A 19492-nucleotide genomic window follows, 5' to 3' on the forward strand; every position below is an offset into this window, starting at 1 on the left:
GTTAATAATTTTGTTAATTGGCATCTTAATTGGCGTGGGCAGTGTCCATGAATAGCTATTGACAGACAGAGGAAGAAGGTCAGATAACATTTCCACAACTTAAATGAATCTAGCCTCTTCACAAGGAATGTCAGCATTTGATGCCTGATCATGGGTTTCCTTGTCGCCATTTCATCTGTAATTAGCCTAAATATGTTAATTAATATCAGCAGCATCTCCCAAAATGTGACTAAGAGCTATCTGGCATGTCTTGATTCAAAACATTCAATAAACATTCACTAAAACCTTCAGCAGCATACTTTATCTAACGTGTGTGTGTCTTTTCGGTGTCTGCTGGTGGCCATTTTGGAAAATGGCCGCCACGGCCGCCAGGGGGCAGTTGGCCGATGGCTCCACATCCAAATTTGTTCATAATATTTTTGTCTACCTCTGTGCCAAAATTGGTGCTTTTATCAAAAAATGCACAAGAGGTTAGCTTACCCGCAGCACTAATAGTGTAAATATAATAGAAATGTAAGTAATGTAAATAAAATAGAGAATGTAAATAGAAATGAAAAAAATTAGTAATATAAGAATACGAGTATAAATACGTGGAGTATTGAAAGTGAAAGTGGAAGCTTCACATGTATAAATACTTGGAGTAATGAAAGTGAAAGTGAAAGCTTCGTTCTCTACACTAGTTTACTGAATGAGAAAGTGAATGCCTGGAGTGAAAATAAACTACTAGTATTGAAAGAAATTTATGGATAAATAATGTATATATAAATAAGTGTAATAAAGTACTGGGAATATAAAGTGTGAATGTGTTAATAATTAATAAATGACAGCTCCGTCTCAGAATACCATAGGGGAACGAGCGTGGGTGGAAAGCTCATATGCGCTCGTAATTTACATTGCTTTCAGTGTTTTATTTTTTTTTTTTTTTGGAATATGGATTCCAAACTACTTGAAATTCATAGAATAATGTTTGTAGTTATAATATCAGGCAGTGGTAACCATATTACGGGGTATTGGGAAGTGTAAAATGGAGACTTCGTTACCCAACTTCAGAAGTCTTCACAAGTCCTACAGTAGTCGGTGAAGGCTCAACAAACATCCCAGGAGTTAGCTGAAGGTATGTGCCATATGCTTATATAATTATAATAATCTAGGACTAATAACTGATTTTTGACAAATATTTTTACAAAGGCAGTCGGAGCGCAATTATCTTCGCGGGACGAACACGGCACACTCCCGACATGCCCGCGGTTAAGGGGTTAAGTGTAGTGGTGAGAGTGGATTGAAGTGCTTGTTGGATAAATGTAAGCAAGCATGGATGAGTGAAGCTGTGCCACCAGAGTGGAAAAAGGCTGTGATGGTACCCCAGTAGAAAAATAAAGGTAAGCGAAAAGAGTGCAAGAGTTATCGAGGCATAAGCTTATTAAGTGTGGTAGGGAAGGTATATGGAAAAATTCTTATAGAGAAAGTAAGAAATATATCAGAAGTCCTAGTGAGAGATAAGCAGGGTGGCTTTAGGAGTGGCAGAGGATGTGTAGACCAGATATTTGCAGTGAGAAAGATAGTGGAGAAGGCTTGTGACAATAACAACGTGTTTATGGCATTCATAGATCTGGAAAATGCATACGACAAAGTAGACAGAGAAGTATTGCGGAAAGGTTTTTGCGCATGTATGGTTAGATGGTAAGCCGCTAGGTTCCGTCAGGAGTTGTTATGATGGCAGTGAAGCATGTGTAAGGGTTAATGGGCATCTAAGTGAATGGTTCACGATCGGTGTGGGCGTGCGACAAGTCTGTGTGATGTCCCCATAGTTGTTCAATATATATATATGGATGGGGTGATAAGAGAAGTGAAAACACGATTAATGGAGAGGGGGATGACGTTGGTAATGAATGGTGATGGGTGGAGTACCGCAAAGTTGTTGTATGCTGATGATGCAGTACTAGATGCAAATACCGGAAAAGAACTTGGTAGACTAGAGCGGAGTTTTGCTGACGGCTGTGCAGATACTGGACAAGAACTTGGTAAACTAGTATGGAGTTTTGCTGAGGTCTGTGAGCGTCGCGCCTTGAGAGTAAATGTAGAAAAGAGTAAAGTGATAGTTTTTGAGAGAGAGACTGGACTTGGTAAGAGAGTTCAAATACCTTGGTACAGTGACAGAAAAGAGAGGAAAATGTGCAAAAGAAGTGGAAAATAGAGTGACACAAGGAAGCAAAGTAGCTAGTGCAATGAAGGCCTTGATAAAAAACAGAGGCTTTAGTGTGCAAGGCTTACATGAAGGAATGTTAGTGCCAACTTTAACATATGGATGTAAGAGAATGGTGTGGCATGAAAATGAAAAGTCAAGAGTGAAAGCAATGGAAATGAGACTCCTAAGGAATGTATGTGACTAGAGAGTGAACAGGATGCAACATAATGTGATTCGTGAAAGATGTGGAGTGAGGAAATCTGTGAACACCAGAATCGAACAGAGTGTAATGAGATGGTACGGTCATGTGGAAAGAATGGATAACAACAGAGAGGTGAAAATAGTATATCTGAGCGATTTTGAAGGAGGGAGGAGGCGAGGTAGGCCAAGGAGAAGGTGGAGGGATATGGTGGATGAATGTGTAAGGATGAGAGGTTTGGAAGTCGGTAAGGCTGGGGGATTGACAGGAGATCGAGCTGGCAGGATGAATATTGTGAGGAGAAACGTATGATCAGGGATTTGGCACCCCTTTTTAACATGACAGGGTCTGGATTAACTCTATCGGATACGTTTATGTGAAGCCACAGAACGTGATGAATGTTTTTGGCCTATCAGATAGAGCCAGGATTCCGGAGGCTTGAGTGATGAGCGAATGGAAGCAAGGCCCATTGGACTAAGCAAATTTGGGCTGTCTGGACATTTCTGCTCCTCTCCCTGCGCTAGGGTGGGAAAGGAGGTCCGGATGATGATGGTGATGATGTATATATATATATATATAACAATTTCCTGTTAAGTAGTAAAAAGATCAAAAATGTTCCATGAAACATTTTGAATTAAGAATTCTCGGCCCACCACGGGCAAATCATCAGGCACACTACTGATCCCATATTACTAACATGACACTAGAAGTAAATATAAAAGGACCTTATTTAAAGCTAATTACTGAAGAATTAATGAATTTAGAAAATCTAATTACCAAAACTAAATTCAAACACACCCTCCTCTCAGGTAAAATGTTAAAAGAGAAATGCCATATACTGTGCAGTATAGATCCAATTAACTAACTCAAACCCACCAAATGAAGCTGCCAACCCATGTATTGTGATCTGAGAGAGAGAGAGAGAGAGAGATGGGGTAGGGTGAGGTCAAGCAATGTAGAGCAGTCTCTCAAGGAAGAACAATAGCTGGGGTTATATAGGCCCTGATAGGAAGCTGAGGTCTAAAGGGTACAAGAGATCTTCATGGAGGTGTATTGCTGTCCACATTATAAGTAACAGTTTGATTCATGCCAGATACAAAATAAAGTATTTCGTTAATAATGATGCATTGCAGAGAAGACTGCTTAAGATATGGTCATGTGGAGAGAACTAATACAGAAATGGTAGTAAAATGAGTATATAAGAATGTCTTCGAAGACTGTAGGTGGCATGGTAGGAAAACAAGGCAAAAAAATATGGTGAATGGGCGTGTGAGAAGGAGAAATCTTGAAGTCCAATAGGTTAGAGTGTTAATACAACAGAGACTTGTTTCTTACTCGAAGTATGTACGGAGAAGCACAGGCTAAAGGTATGTAAACTTTTTTTTTTTTTTTACTTAATGTGCAACTTGACTGACTCTGTGTGACAAGTGTGTGTGAATCGCAACTACAAACATTACAGTCACTGTCTGCTGATTGGCAGATCTGTGAAATGGAATAAGGTTTCTTGGACATTAAAACGTGGGTGAAAGTGTGGCACGTTTCATTGGGGACTCTGTTGTTAGCTTTTCCATTTTCTGACTTGCTCTATTCTTGATCTGTACTCTACTTGGATCCTGCCTCTCCCTGCCTTTAGATGGGAAGCAGAGCTATGTTAAACGACGACAACGATGATGACATACACTTCATTGGCAGGTATTATATCTGTATGTGCTTGTCACAAGGTTATTAGTTATCAAGCAATAATATTCTTGTATGTGGAAAACCACTCCCAATAGTTACCATGGGAAATGTAACGGGAATAAATACCTGAAAATTTCCCCTCGGGTGCTGCGTTGAAATAGACCCAATCTGTGCCGGCACCATAAACCCTTCGCACTAACTCTTCCCGCGGAGATAAAATTATTCAGAGTGCTTATACTCCGTTTCCCTTACACGCAGGAGAGAGACGATGGTGAATGAGAAAGGTGAGAGAAGAAATGGAAGGTGTGGATGATACAGAACGGAGGGCAAGAGGAAACAAGTGGATGAAAACCTTTTTTTTTTTTTTTTGTCATTAAAGCTTCTTATCTCGCAGATGACCTGTCTTAATGAAATAAAATCAAAGAGAAAGGACACGTGAAGGATAGCAGATGTCAGAATGAAACTTACTCCATATCACCCCACACAGGATCCAAAAGGAAGACTTATCCTCCGCATCCAGATACGTGTTCCAGATTGGGCATTGAGCACAGAATGACTACCACTTTCATGCATAGCTTATACAGTCTAGACATTTAAGAGTAAGCAAACATAACCTGCTTCACGAATTATATTCCATTGGTTGAAGAGTAGTTTGGTTATGGCTTTGACATAACATTATAATTTCTGATAATTTAATACCTGATCAGCCATACACTTAATTAGATGCAGAGGGATCTCCAGGGGTGGCCTGATCATTCAGTCATTCTAAGGACTTTCACATGCATTTATATATATATATATATATATATATATATATATATATATATATATATATATATATATATATATATATATATATATATATATATATATATATATATATATATATATATATATATATATATTGTATATATATATATATATATATATATATATATATATATATATATATATATATATATATATATATATATATATATTCTCAGAGATTTGAATCCGACGTAAGCAAGGAAACTGAGGCCAGAAATAAAAAGGCATTCACTGTAGAGTCATAAAATTTCACATAGTCATGTGCTTAGTCAGGTGGAAGGTTGCAATAGTGTAGTATTGCCTATGTTTTACCCTCCATCTGACAAAGTCAGAGGAGGGTATCGTTGTGATACCTTGACCATATATTATGTAAATCTTGAGATTTGGTTTTAGTTATCATGTACTTGAAGGTAGGAGAAGTTAAAGATGGATACAGGGTGTTGATCGTAGTTTATTATCTTCAAAGAAAAGTTTAAGTTGAGCAGTGTATGTATTACACAGGAACGTAATTTACTAGCTAAGTCTTGTCAGACCCCTCTTCTCTCTTCTCCTCTCTCTACTACCTTTTGGTTCTATGGCTAACCCCTTTTTGACCCTTTAGCTCTTCCATCCTACTCTACGACGGCTAGTGTCACGTGTGAAAGACACGTGTGTATGTTCGAGAAGCCCGTGTGTCTGTGCGTATGTAGCGTTTATGGTGACATAGTGTACATGTGGCATTTCTTACAGAAATGCGGACACATTTCCTTTCCCACTGAAATCGCAAACACATTTCCTTTGGTTGACTCTCGCTGACGCATTTCCTATTCCTACACCTTGGCTGGTGCTTCTATCTGTCTGTCTATCCATCATGCTATCTATTATGATTTGTATTTATAATATGGAGTCCTGACATCGCTCGGTCACGCCAGCTGGCGATCCTCCAACAGTATTCATCATTGACACACTCTAATCTATTAGCAAATAATCTTGATTATAATATTGAATAGACATAATATTCATGATAATATTGTAGTGACCTAATAATATTCTAGAAACATGTTACATTGTAAGCATATTGTATACATAATGGAGCAAATGCACTATAGTTAAAATGAATATGGAATATTGTATAACATATTGTAAAAAGTGTATGTATAATAGGCACATATATGCAAAAAAATAGTTCAAAGTTAAGATTATAGTGAGAGTTACTAATAAACTTGTATTTTATATAGATATAATGATATTATTAATTCAGTTGTTGTACCCCCTTTTTTATATAATAAAATTAACAATATTTACAAAATATTTACACTTCATTAAGGGGGTCTGACTTGAATGTTTACTCTACCTCCAGCAAATACTGACTCCAAATTTCCAATTCTTGCATGCATTCCGTGCATTGCGAACAGCACTACTGCAAATACAGTAGAGAAGATTATAAAGACGGTAGGTGCTGGACTATACACATAATATGGGTTGAACATACTCAGACTCAAATCTTCCCAGGGCTTCATTGTTTCATTAATTTGTTGCATAGTTTCAAACTTAGGTGAAGTCAACTTAATACTTGTGCTCATGTTTAAGTCCATACTTGGCAGATGGTGGAAATGTTTGTGTGTATGACTGAGAATGCCGTAGTGATTGATGGTAGATAAAGGGGACATGGATGGTGTAAGTTCCGCACAGTAGTCTGGTGCTATGTATAATCCTGATGCTGAAGTATGAGATGGTGGTATATCTGGACAGACTATGTAAACTGATGTGTTATGAGTAAAAAAAAAAAAAAAAAAAAAAAAAAACTGTGAGTGTCCGATGTGCTAATGGTGTATAAGCTTATCTGGTGCAAAAGTGAAATTGCAGTGGTTATGAATGTCTTAATTTCCTATGATAGCCATTTCACAAGGGACTATTCCAGTAGGCAGAAACGTGAAGATGTACACAGGACAAAGGTGAATCGCATGTAAGAATGTACGGCACTTTCGTTCGATCGTTGATTCATTGGCGAAAATGACAGTGTTCCGTCTCTTGGAGACCATGATGAGTTCGGTGTCTGTGTCAATATTGATGGTGACCAAGGTGTCATTATTCTTAGAAGGGAAGGGGTATATTTGAACAGATCATCAGTTATAAATGGTACATGAACTACTACTGATGTTGGTGTTAGTGTTGCTTCTAAATATGGATAATACAACATGAAATCTCTACCCCGGAACAAAGGCTGCAAACTATGTTTATATGCCTCGACTAATTATCTGATGTAGCTTATGAATTGGAAGTAGGTCAGTTGTGATTCTAACATGACCAGCTTTTGCGATTCCTTGCACAAGTACCCTGTAACGAACTCTAGTGTTATCTAGCTGGAGTCTAATTGTGTCAATATGTTCTGTGATGATGTAGAAGTGTTGGAAAACTGTTATGTTCCTTTCCATGGCGTTTATTTTGTCTACACTCTGGTGAGAGATACTTTCTGCTTTTTTAGATTTTTCACGATTGTCTTCATTGCTGAGTTTTGTCCGGCGACGAACTTGTTTTGGTATGTTAGTATCTGAGCTATTTTATTAAATTTGTTGTTTATTTCTTGAAGGTCTTTCTCTGTAGCCAATCCAGAGATGTTCCCAAGAATTGCACCACCCAGGTAAAACAAACCACGCCTTTGGCATGCATGTGTGATGTTGTTCATGTCACCCAATATCTCTCTTCCATGAGACGGGAGATCTAGGACCATGATGAGCATAATTGACTTAGCCTGTTCTATTTTCCATTTCGCTAACTCCACTATTTCAGTCACTTCCTTTGTGTTATATGTTTGTGAAACATAGCCTCCTATCATGAAGTCCAGGGTTCTCATGGGTTTGGCAATATTCTCCAAATAAGCAGGTATTTCGTATAAATAGTCTAAGGTTATCTCATTACTCATCACATCTTTCACAATTGACGTCGTGGCCGTTGGAGCTATGAGGCATCCTTGTACTATATGTTGAGGGTCTAAGTGAGCATATCCTCTTGCTATGTAAAGCATCCATGGTATAAGCCCCTTCATCTTTACCTACCAAAAAATAAAAAAAAATCTTAATTTCATAATCCAGTCATGCTGTGGTCGATGATAGCGATGATGTGCATTATGTTTGGCTCATGAAGAACAATAACTTGCTTGTTGTTACACTTATAGAAGAAGTTTAAATCGATATCTAGATCGTGTACAATAATGTTGTACTGTAGCATTTTTAGGAACAGTTGCACCTATGTTTGTTTGTTTGGTATGCGACCTTAATTTATTTTTGTAATTGTTGTTGTCTTCTTGATTGATTTCATGAGTAATATTCGTTTTTTCGGTGGTGTCTGAGGTTGTATAATTGCTGGCTAATTCCCTTGGTACCCATTTTAAATGATCAACATGAAATTGTTTTTCTTCGCCACTTGACAGTGACCTACTTACAACTTTGTATCCTGTCTTATTGATTACTCTGTATGGGCCCTAAAATTTTGGGGATAATTTATTGTCTCTCGTATGAATGATACCATAGACAATGTCTCCTAAGCTGATAGGCGATTCTTTTGACTTTTTTATTAAATGCCTCCGTCATTTCTTCCTTGGACATCGATAATTATTTTATCACTCTCTTATGTATGTCCTAGAAATCACATAAACGGAGTTTGGGGTAATCATCGTAGATGTATATGGGCAGATTTTCACCTTCTAGAATTTCACATGGTAATTTTTTATCAGTCCCATACATAATGAAATGTGGTTTGTCTCCTACAGACTTATTAATAGATGCATTAATTGATGCTTCTAATCTAGGAATCCATCATCCCAGCTTGCATAATTTTCATTAAGAATGTCATAGTACATTTAATACTTTTTTTTTTTTGTCTCTCTCTCTAACCCACTGAATGCTGGGCGATAGGCTAAAACGTTAACCTTTTTGATATTGTATTGTTTACATGTTTCTTGTAAGATATCAGAATTAAATTCATCTCCATTATCGCTAATTAGTACCTTTGGGGTAGTGAAGCGACATGTTACATTATCCATTATTGCCTTTGCTACTGTTTCTGCTGTTTTATCCTTAATTGGGGCTAAGATTACATAGCGGAAGAAATGATCCGTTGCTACGAATAGGTAATGGTCATTATTATATGATAATGGGAACCTGAGTAAATCAGGTGGCCAGGTGGTTGTTGCTGTGTAATTGCTTTTCGTTTGCTTGTTTTGTTATTCCTCTCTCAACTCGTCCTTCTTATTGTATACTCGATTGTGTTTAATTGGTTGTAGAAGTGATGGTTGAAGGCATCGGGTCGTCCGTTACTGCCACCAACTATGATATGTGGCATCTTGACCATATAATATGTAAATCTTGAGATTTGGTTTTAGTTATCGTGTACTCGAAGGTAGGAGAAATTAAAGATGAATACAGGGTGTTGACCGTAGTTTATAATCTTCAAGGAAAAGTATAAGTTGAGCAGTGTATGTATTACACAGGTACGTGATTTACTAGCTAAGTCTCGTCGGACCCCTCTTCTCTCTTCTCCCCTTTGTACAACCTTTCGGTTCTATGCCTAGTCCCTTTCTGACCCTCTAGCTCTTACATCCCACTCTGTGAGGGCTAGTGTCACGTGTGCAAGACACATGTGAATGTTCGAGAAGCCCGTGTGTCTGTGTATGTAGCGTTTCCGGTGACATAGGGTACGTGTGGCATTTCTTATAGAAATGCGGACACATTCCCTTTCCCACCTAAATCGCAAACACATTTCGGTCGACTCTCGCCGACACATTTCCTATTTCCACACCTTGGCTGGTGCCTCTATCTATCAATCTATCTGTCTACTTATCTATCTATCTGTCCATCATGCTATCTATTATGATTTGTATTTATAATATAAAGTCCTGACATTGTTACCACTGGTGTCCATCCATAGAGATGGGCGGCAGGGCAGCTGGCCATGTGTAGAGATTACTTTTCTGGAGCAAATCTCAGAAAGAAAAACCACAGAGTCATGAAATGTTACACAGTTTTGTGTCATATAGTGAACTGGTGCCTTTTGGTAAGTAGAATGCTGTGTCTTATTATTATTATTATTATTTTTTTTTCAATAATGAAAAAGAAAAAAAAAAAACTCAGATTTCAATGCATCGTGCAGAAGTAATCTTAAGGGACCAGGTTATGTTTACTTTGGATAAACTTCTGAAATTTATAAGTTTTAATGGCTCTGTGTTATACAAATGGTGGGGAGGGGGAGGGGAGGGCTGTTACATGCTTGATTAGGTGTACGGAGAGATGGGAAGATGTGCTTGGTCGGTTGGAGGTTTGCAACAGCGTATCATTGATGATGATGACGGTGGTGGTAGTGAAATGGTGGTGATAATGCCGGTGGTGGTAGTGATGATGGTTTTGGTGGTAATGATGATGATGGTGGTGGTGGTAGTGATGATGGTGGTGGTGATGATGATAATGCTGGTGGTGGTAATGATGATGGTGGTGGTGATTGTGCTGCTGCTGATGATGATGGTGATGGATTTTTACATTTTCTCACATTGCACATCATTGATTGTATTAAGTTTTAATGTGTCTGTGTTATACAGAGTGGAGGGGGGAGGGGTGAGGGCCGTTATGCACTTGGTTAGGCCTGCAGGGAGGTGTGGGGCATGCGCTTGGTCAGATGGAGCATTGCAACAGTGTAGCATTGCGAATTGTCAATAGACTAATACTCTGCCACTGAATACCCAATCCAGATCCCCCCTCTTTTTTGAAAGTGAAGGACTAATTTCATTTTAGCTGTTCCTGGCTGAAATTCACAAACCAGAAAGAAAAAATTGAACCCGATAACTATTTTAATCTTATTCTTTGGCAGCAAAATATCTAAATTACTTTGTTCCTGACTTTTTCTTGTTTATTTCTAGGCATTTCGATAAGCTGTGATGCAATGCAAAATAATCTTCACACCACGGAAGTGAAATGGGTGCCAAACATGTTCCAAATCTTTTAATATTTCACATGGGATCTACCTGTCCACCGAATATAATCCATGCCTGATTTTTGTGCCTTTTCATTACTGTACGTTGTTTGAAATAATACTTTTCTCTTTTGGTTGTCTCACTTCAGTTCCTTGTCTTAATTGCACTTGAGAATCCCGGAGAAATCGTTAAGACCTTACTTACGAAAAACCTTGTCATTTCAGGTTTCTTTTACTTTATTCAATGTTGGTTCAATTGTTTTCAATTGCTAGTTTTTCCTTTTTTTTTTTTTTAAATATAGTTCTGGATATGTCTCGATTTTTTAAAATTCACAATAGAAAAATCTTTCATTTAACGACTTCTTTACTATATTTAATGTTTCATGCAATTTTGCCATACACTGATCGTTGGATGCATTTAACTTATTGTGCAACAAATTGTTTGTCTGAAAATACCTTGTACCTACTCTCTAAAGTGACGTTCAAGCAACTCCGACCCATCTGCACACTCTCACCTTGGATCTGTCTTGCTTTCTTAAGCATCTAGTAAATAATACTCGCAGTCCGTCATATACTCTTATGCAACTGAGCAACTCCGAAGCTGTGTTCCTCATACTCACTTTCCAACTGCCCATGACCATGTATATTAAATGCAATGTTTCCAGGGATCTCGAACTGTACTGAAGGGTGTCCCGTCCAAATGAGGTATCACGGCAAATTAAAAAGCGCCTGGAAACGGCATGAAGAGTAACGGTTATTTGATACTTTTATGGACTTTCCAACCATATTATAATGCTGTAAGGAGGGTCTTAAACAACCGCAACCATTAGAGGAAGAGTCGAAATGGTGTTATCTGCCAGAAAAAGCATTTTCGGCCTGGTGGCACGAGACTCCCTTTGGACGTGGCATCCCTCAGTATTGATACTGAACTGCGATTTCTTTCAGCTCAGTATTGATAAAAATGACAAATTTTGCAGGGTTTCATCCTTGCATTGATACTTTCTTAGAATTAAAGCAAACACAAACTCTTTCTTCATTGCATGCTGGTCCTTCTGTTATTTCCTCTTTATTTCACTCTCCTCACCTTTCTTCTCTTTTATATTTTCCTTTGTAATCTTCTGCAACCATATGCCTGCATCTCTTTCCGCATGCATCAAAGTCAGATACCAGCATGCATCGAGGAAAAGTGAAATTCCTGATATCTCTATTCATCTGCGTTACCCGCCTCGCGTAGAAATATGAATACAGTCGGTACCAACCTTCACTGATATTCTCCAGGACACTCCATCTCCTCACATATGCTCCAAAACCCCTCCACCCCATTCACATATTAAAAGAATTCATAACTATCGATCACATACTCAAGGACTCCAATTACTTTTTCTAGGGTTGCATAATTATGCTCTCACTTGCTCGATTCCATCGCCTCCTATTTTTACCAGGGGAGGCATTCTCGGAATGGGCTGAGATTCCCCAGCAATACCGAAGTACTTTAAAGTACGACAAAAGAGGTTTCCAACAACTCTTGTTTCTAGCAAATAGCAATTTTATGCTTGTACTTTTATTTAGTAGTTTTGCAAACTATTTCGATCATATACTGTACATCATGCATTTGCTACTATGAAATGATGCCAGAAACTGTGCAACCATTTACGTTGGAGTTGTTTAATTAATAATTCTAGAGTGAAGTGCAAATGGGCACGAGCATAGCGGCTATCTTTACGACAGACTTTTTCCATAATCAGGCTAGGGCACAGATTCATTACTAGCATAATGTACTCGTATATACCATGTATAAACTCTTAAAGATTGCAACTCAGTTGTGTTTAAGAGAAAGCGACCTACAGAAATCATTTGTCACGTGAATGTCAATCTTAACTCCTACTGCTCAGTTTTACAGTCTTTCTGAGAATATTCTGAAGGAAAGAATATTTAGCAAGATTTTTTGATATGTGTACAAATTCATGTATTAAAAGGACAAGGTTTATTGACAAAAACTTTTCTTTGAACCCTGGTAGTGGGGCTGGCGTGTTTGCAGTGGGCCGATATTTGCCAGGAAAATGATGTTGCATGTATAGAGGCTGATGCCTTGAGGAAACAACTTTGGTCAATCAAGGTTATGCAGCCTGCTCTCCAAACTGAAGGGGAAAACTATTTTTTGCATTTACGGCCTTGCATTACAGGTATATAACTAATCCTGCTGCTGCTGCTGCTGCTGCTGCTGCTGCTGCTGCTGCTGCTGCTGCTGCTGATGATGATGATGATGATGATGATGATGATGATGATGATGTTGATGATGATGATGATGATGTTGATGATGATGATGATGATGATGATGATGCTACTACTACTACTACTACTACTACTACTTTTTTTTTTTGTACAATCACCTCCATCCATTGGTGAATTATATTGTGAAGATCAAAACCAGCCTTCCTAATACAGTTCACCATTTGAAGTTGTAATGTGAAGGTTAACACTAACCCTCATAATACAATCCATTGGCCCCAAGCACGCCAACAGCTGTGGTTACCAGCCATCTACAGTAGTATTACTATTATTATTTTTTTTTATTGATATTACAATGTAAATAAAGACATTAAACTATTGGAGTCGCTGGTCTATGTGACTCTCGACCACTGTAGCTTCGTAATCCATACCCGCCAGAGAGACAGGCCTGAGGGCTGATGATCTTGTGCCTCTGAGACATAGCAGAGCAGACCTCACGAGGGAGAATGAGAGTCGACATCTCATCCAGGCCATAACAGAACTCTGCGGTTGACGTTTCTTCTCAGAAAGAACCTCTGCCAGTCTCGAATAGAATCTCACTGCCTCTGGACCCATCCCATCTGATGTCGTGAACACAAGGGGAGTGAATCGACCGTGGTCCACATGTTGGATCCTTTCTTGATAATTTCTATTTTTTCTTGCTCATTCCTCTTGTGTGCAGCTTCGAGAGACAGTTCACGATGACATGCTGCCATGGGATCGAATATCCTGATGTCGAAGAACGCCCTCTGCCCACGTGTCCAGAAACCTCGAGCACTGACATCCACTCTTGCATCATTTGATGTGTTTGCTGTTCTGTGGGTGAAGTGCTCGCCGTCCAGGGGTAGCAGAGCTGGCTCAATCGTGACATCATGGCATAATTCCTGCAGCATTTTGGCAGTGAGGTCGCGTACTTCATCGTGTCGGATGCAAACAAAGCCTCCCTTCTTGCATACCATTGCATGGTTTGCATCAAAGGCAGTGCCATAAGCACAGTGTTGAGGTAGGTTCTCTATTGGCCACCCATATCTCAAGGCTATGGTATCAATAAATTCTTGTTTGTTGAAGTGGAAGCCCTTTGCCTTGAGAGGCAGGGTTGTGAGCCAGTTCGATGCCCCAACCTCCTGTGCAATTTCAACTCTTCTGCACTGGTCCGGTGTTAGATGTTCGATTATGTGCTGCAGTTGGTCTTTTTGTCTTGCTTCATGCTCCTTGTTTATCTGTGTCTTTATGTCTTCCTGCCTTTGGTGGTCGATTTCACTCGTCTCAACCTGGGCTCAGATCTTCTGTGACAAGGATTCGGTGAGCCTGAGTGAATTTCTGTGTTCATAGCTTGCCACGGCTACTGGATTTATAATGCCAAGGCCTCCCATCCTGGGTGGTAGTGCTAGAAGGTCCCTCTCTTCTGGTGTGGGGATGTGGCCATTGGTTAGAGATGGGAGGAATGAATCCCTGATTGCATCCTCCAGTGGTTGTAGCAGCAACTCGATGTCTGGTATGGTCCTCATCACGAAGGTCCACTTGTGCTTTACACCATAGGTAAATGCACTGTATGCTGCATGGGGTTCTGTTTTTACGTGGCTAGATAGTGTATGAATTTCTTCTACCCATGTCTTTACCTTGTCACTGACATATTTGTCTTTGAATTCCTTGGTTCCAATCACAGCCCCTAGATGCCTCTGACCTTCCTTAGTCACTATCAGGTTTGTGCCTCTAAATGCTTCTTGTGCATCTTGATAGTAAGCTGGTTTCACGATCAAGATGGACTTACTGGCATTAGGGTAGTAACCTATTTCAAGGCCATGAGATGTTACAAGGTCCCACCATTTCCTCACATCCTCAACCCTGCCAGCACCCGTGAGATCATCTGCATAGGCTACCTGTTTTACATTGGTGGCCTCGTATTTGATCTGTTGTTGCAGCACTGTCATCGCCAGGGCGTACATAGCCATGGCAACGGGGACCCCCTGGATAGTTCCTTCTGTGGACTGGATTACACCGACGTCGTGAGCCGCTGTCTTACCCACAATGTAGAGGTCTGCTGGTTCTTTGTAGGTGTTTTCCACATATTGGGCAAATGCTGGGCATTTAACCTTGATATTTTGCAGCATTGCCTCTCGGTTGATGGAATTAAATGCATTTGAGGCATCAACTAATAATACTGCCTCACAGTCCTTTTCCTCAAATATTTTCCTCATGGAGTGAACTGCTGCCTCACCTCCTGCCGGCTGGCCTGCACACACCTGGAGGTTGCCAACTGCCTGCTTCACATCATATTTCACCACCTCCATGATGCATTTTCCTATAATCCATCTTAAGACTTCACCCACCCCGATGGGCCTGCATCCAGGATTCTTATCAAGGGGGATTAGCCTGCAAGCCGTCAGAGTTTCGATGTTGCTGCACTGACTTGAGGCCAGCTTCCTCGCTAGTGAGGCAATGGTATTCCACAGGTCTGCTGCTGCCTCCCCAACCTTGATGTTACTGAGGATTACTTGCCAAGATTTTGCATCCAGGCCTGACGGTCCTGCCCCTCCCTGTGTGTGCATTGCCTTCCGCCACACCATATCTCCAGTTATCCTGTCATATATAATGGGATTGGGAGGAGTGTAGTTGCCGTCAAGCTTTGACTGGGCACTTGCTTGTCGTGCAGTCGGATGTTTTTCTTTTAGTTGTTGCATTGTTTCATCTGTCAGGTCAAGTACTCCGTTTGGTGATACAGCTGACAGGGATCTTGTTGCCATCGAGACCTTCCCCTGTCTCATCTTGCTGCCAAAAATCCTTGCCACATCGTTGGAATTCTGATTTCTTCTGCCTCGGTTGTTTATTCTCATCTGCAAGGCCCTTGCTTCCTCAAGTAGGTTGTCGATTTCACCTCTTTTCCATGTTTCAACCCGCCTTTGGATGGCCTTAATATTCTCTGCAATGCTAGCTCTTGGGCGGGTCTTGTTGAGGAAGAGATGTGGTATTAGTGCAAGGACCTTAAGAGAGAATGAGGCAATGGGTGAGTTATTGTTGTAGCTGGCTATCAGGCGAGTGATTTCCTTGATCATATCAGTTGTAGCATTGGATTTGGAAGGTTCAAAAAGGTTACTTGACGACCATCCAACTATTTCATTATATATGGTGTTCACCCATGTTACTACATTTTCTCGGGATTTGCCCATCCAGTATGTGGGACGACCTTCTCGCACATACTTTTGAGGCTGTTCTGCTTCCTCATTGTTTGTGTCACTACCGTTCTGAGGACGTATAATACCTGGATGATTCCCTCTTTCATGCTCTCCTCTATGGTGATCTTCATCCTGAGTTTCATTTCTATTATAAACCTCCTGATGTTCCTCACCCCCAACTTCACTACTATTCACTTCCCCATGGTGATTTAACCCACCAAGCACTTCCATATCTCTCGCATCTTGGCGTCCATCCCTATCCCTCGCTTCACCACGGGGTCTTTCACCACCACGCATGTCCGTGTGATCGTGCATATTGTCAGTGACCGCCCCATCAATTTCCATGTCACCAATCTGTCGCCCGCCATATTGGAAGCGGTCAAGTGCCGCTTCTGGTGGGCTGTGATTCCCTAACACATTCATACAGAAAGGTCCAATCCTACAGTATGTACACGGTGACCTATTTGTTGCACATGAGCACCTGATACACTTATGCTGCCTACTGGAGCACTGACAACAATACTGTGGGGTGGCCATGGTGTTAAAGTTTTTATACTGTGGTACAGTATTAATAATAATAATTATGGGTACTTTTTGTAGTACTTTTAAATGAGAATTAAATATAATGTTACTAGAACTACTATTTTACTGTACGAATTTAAAATTAAGGTTTGATATAAGTGAAGAATGTGCTTGTTTTACTTCTGTGTTTGTAGATAATATGATTAAGTTATGAAGCAGTTTGCTCGTTTTTCTCTAGTTTTGCATATCAGTTAATGTCTAATTGTTCTGTTTTATACTAATAATCGACTGAACTGATACTGTTATGTATTTAAAGTTTGATATGAAATAAAACAACGCTTCTTTGTTTAAGGGTTAAATAGGTGGCCAATGGGTGTGGTGCAATACCGTGGAGCCTTGTTTATTGGTAATGGGTCTTCAGGCGTTAAGGTGTAGGGGTGAGGGTGGTGTGTGGCGTAGCGGCAGTGTGTGTGTGTGTGTGTGTGTGTGTGTGTGTGTGTGTAGTTTAGTGATATTGGGTCTTCGGACGCTATGGTATAGGGGTGAGTGTGGTGTGGTGTGTGGCGTTGGGACAGTGTGTGTGCGTATGTGTATGTTGGTGTTGTGACATGTGATGTGTGATGTGTGGTTGTGGTGTGGTAAGATAGAGGCACCTTGGTTTACTAAGGCACATTGGCATTAACAAGGTTTGTTTAGTATTTCTTTTGAATATAAAAGAGAATTTTGAGAGGGTTGAGTAAGTAGTTCTAGTGTGTAATTTTATGGAGTTTACATTAGTCCTATTATACAGATATTATATTAAAAATACTCTTATTACTATTGTATTTAATAATAATAGTGTGCTTAAAACTAGGGTACTATGTTTAAATTTGTTATTTAATTGAAGTTATATTTATTAATTTTATATATTAAAATTAAAGTTTTAATTACCACTGTACTGTTTATTATTATATTATAGACTTATCTACTGTGATTGGTTATATATTTATATGATGAGATTCTATGTATAATATGTTTTATGGTTATTTAAGAACAGTCATTGTGTGTGTGTGTCTGTATGTGTGATGTGTTTACAATAGTGTCATCTAAGGTGTGTGTAAGATTCCCTACCTAAATGTTTTTGCATGCCACACTTCTATACCACCTGGCTATGCTGGTGGTGCGTATGTAGGTGATTGTTGTATAGTTAGTGGTAGTTGTTGTTATATTTAGTGTTTGATACAGTGTTTATAAAGTATTATTAGATGGTGTGTATGCTAGTGATCAGTGGGTGATATTCAGTGTGTGGTAACAGCTGATATGTTAGGGAAATGGAGTTAATGCTCCAAGGATAATGGAGTGAGCAAGAGGTGTGTGACAGGCATCCCACGTCTCATTGTTATTTGTGAACAAAGTTAATAATTGATAAATAGGTTTCAGAGAGGTACTTATTTTGCAAGTGAGGGTGGCGGTACTTATATTCTGGGTGTGTGGGGCAGCGCACATGTGGCGGCGGGGTCCCGGGTGGCTGGTGATATAATGTATGGTGTTGACACCAGTCCAGATAACCCTCTCAGGTCAACACCTCGCTCGCTAACGGTCCCTGCACACACACACACACCCTTCCTCCGCTTCAAACCGTAGTTATAACAATTTTTCACATTTTACAAGCAATATATAGCTGATATTTAAGATTTTCTTTCACATATGCATCAGTGTCCACTTAATGCTGGAGTGGGCATCAATTTCTAAGAGCCCACAATCATTTTTACTGATTTCGAGACAATAACACGGAGCGCCTGGCACACGTCCTCTCACTCCACCACCCAGTACACTACTACTACTACTACTACTACTACTACTACTACTACTACTACTACTACTGTTACTACTACTACTACTACTGTTACTACTACTACTACTACTGCAACTACTACTACTCCTACTATAATAATAATAACCTATTTATCTATTTCCAGACTCCCCAATCCCGCACGGGGTGGCCACAAACAAATTGCCTCCATGTCGCCCTGTCCCCCGCCATTTCACTGCCCTGCTCCCATCTCACATCCCCCTCTCTCATATACCTCTCCACTCCATCCCTCCATCTCATCATCGGCCTCCCCCTACCGCTCCCCCCCCTCCACCTCACTCACATACACTCCTCGTCAGTCTCTCACCCTCCATCCTCTCCACATGCCCAAACCACCTCAGTGTGTTCCTCATAACGCTTCTTATCACATCCTCATCCACACCACAACGCTACTTTATATCCTCATTTGTCAGCCGGTCTCTCCATGTGACTCCACAGGCTCCTCTTAAATAACTCGTTTCCACTGCTCTCACTCTTAACTTGTGTCATTCCAACAACGTCCAAGCTTCACTTCCATACGTCAGAGTTGGTATCACAATACTGTCATGTAGTAACTTTTCACTCCCACGCTCACTTCCCTGTTTCTTATCACTGCTTTCAAGGAACCAGCAACCATTCTTCCCTGTTGTACCCTTTCAAGCACTTCACCCTCCAAACTTCCATCCTTACTCATCGCACTACCCAAGTACTTAAACTCACTCACATTTTCCATTTCCTCACCATCCAACCTCACTGTACATTTACTGACTTCACCTTTCTCAAAGGCCACCACTTTACTCTTCCCTGCATTCACCTTTAGATTCCGTTTCTTACACACTCTCCCAAACTCATCCACCAACCCCTGCAACTTCCCTTCGTCTTCA

This window comes from Coenobita brevimanus, chromosome 100, assembly GCF_032717465.1.
Source record: "Coenobita brevimanus isolate Jiangsu-jjx chromosome 100, ASM3271746v2, whole genome shotgun sequence".
In the NCBI taxonomy this organism is placed as follows: domain Eukaryota; kingdom Metazoa; phylum Arthropoda; class Malacostraca; order Decapoda; family Coenobitidae; genus Coenobita; species Coenobita brevimanus.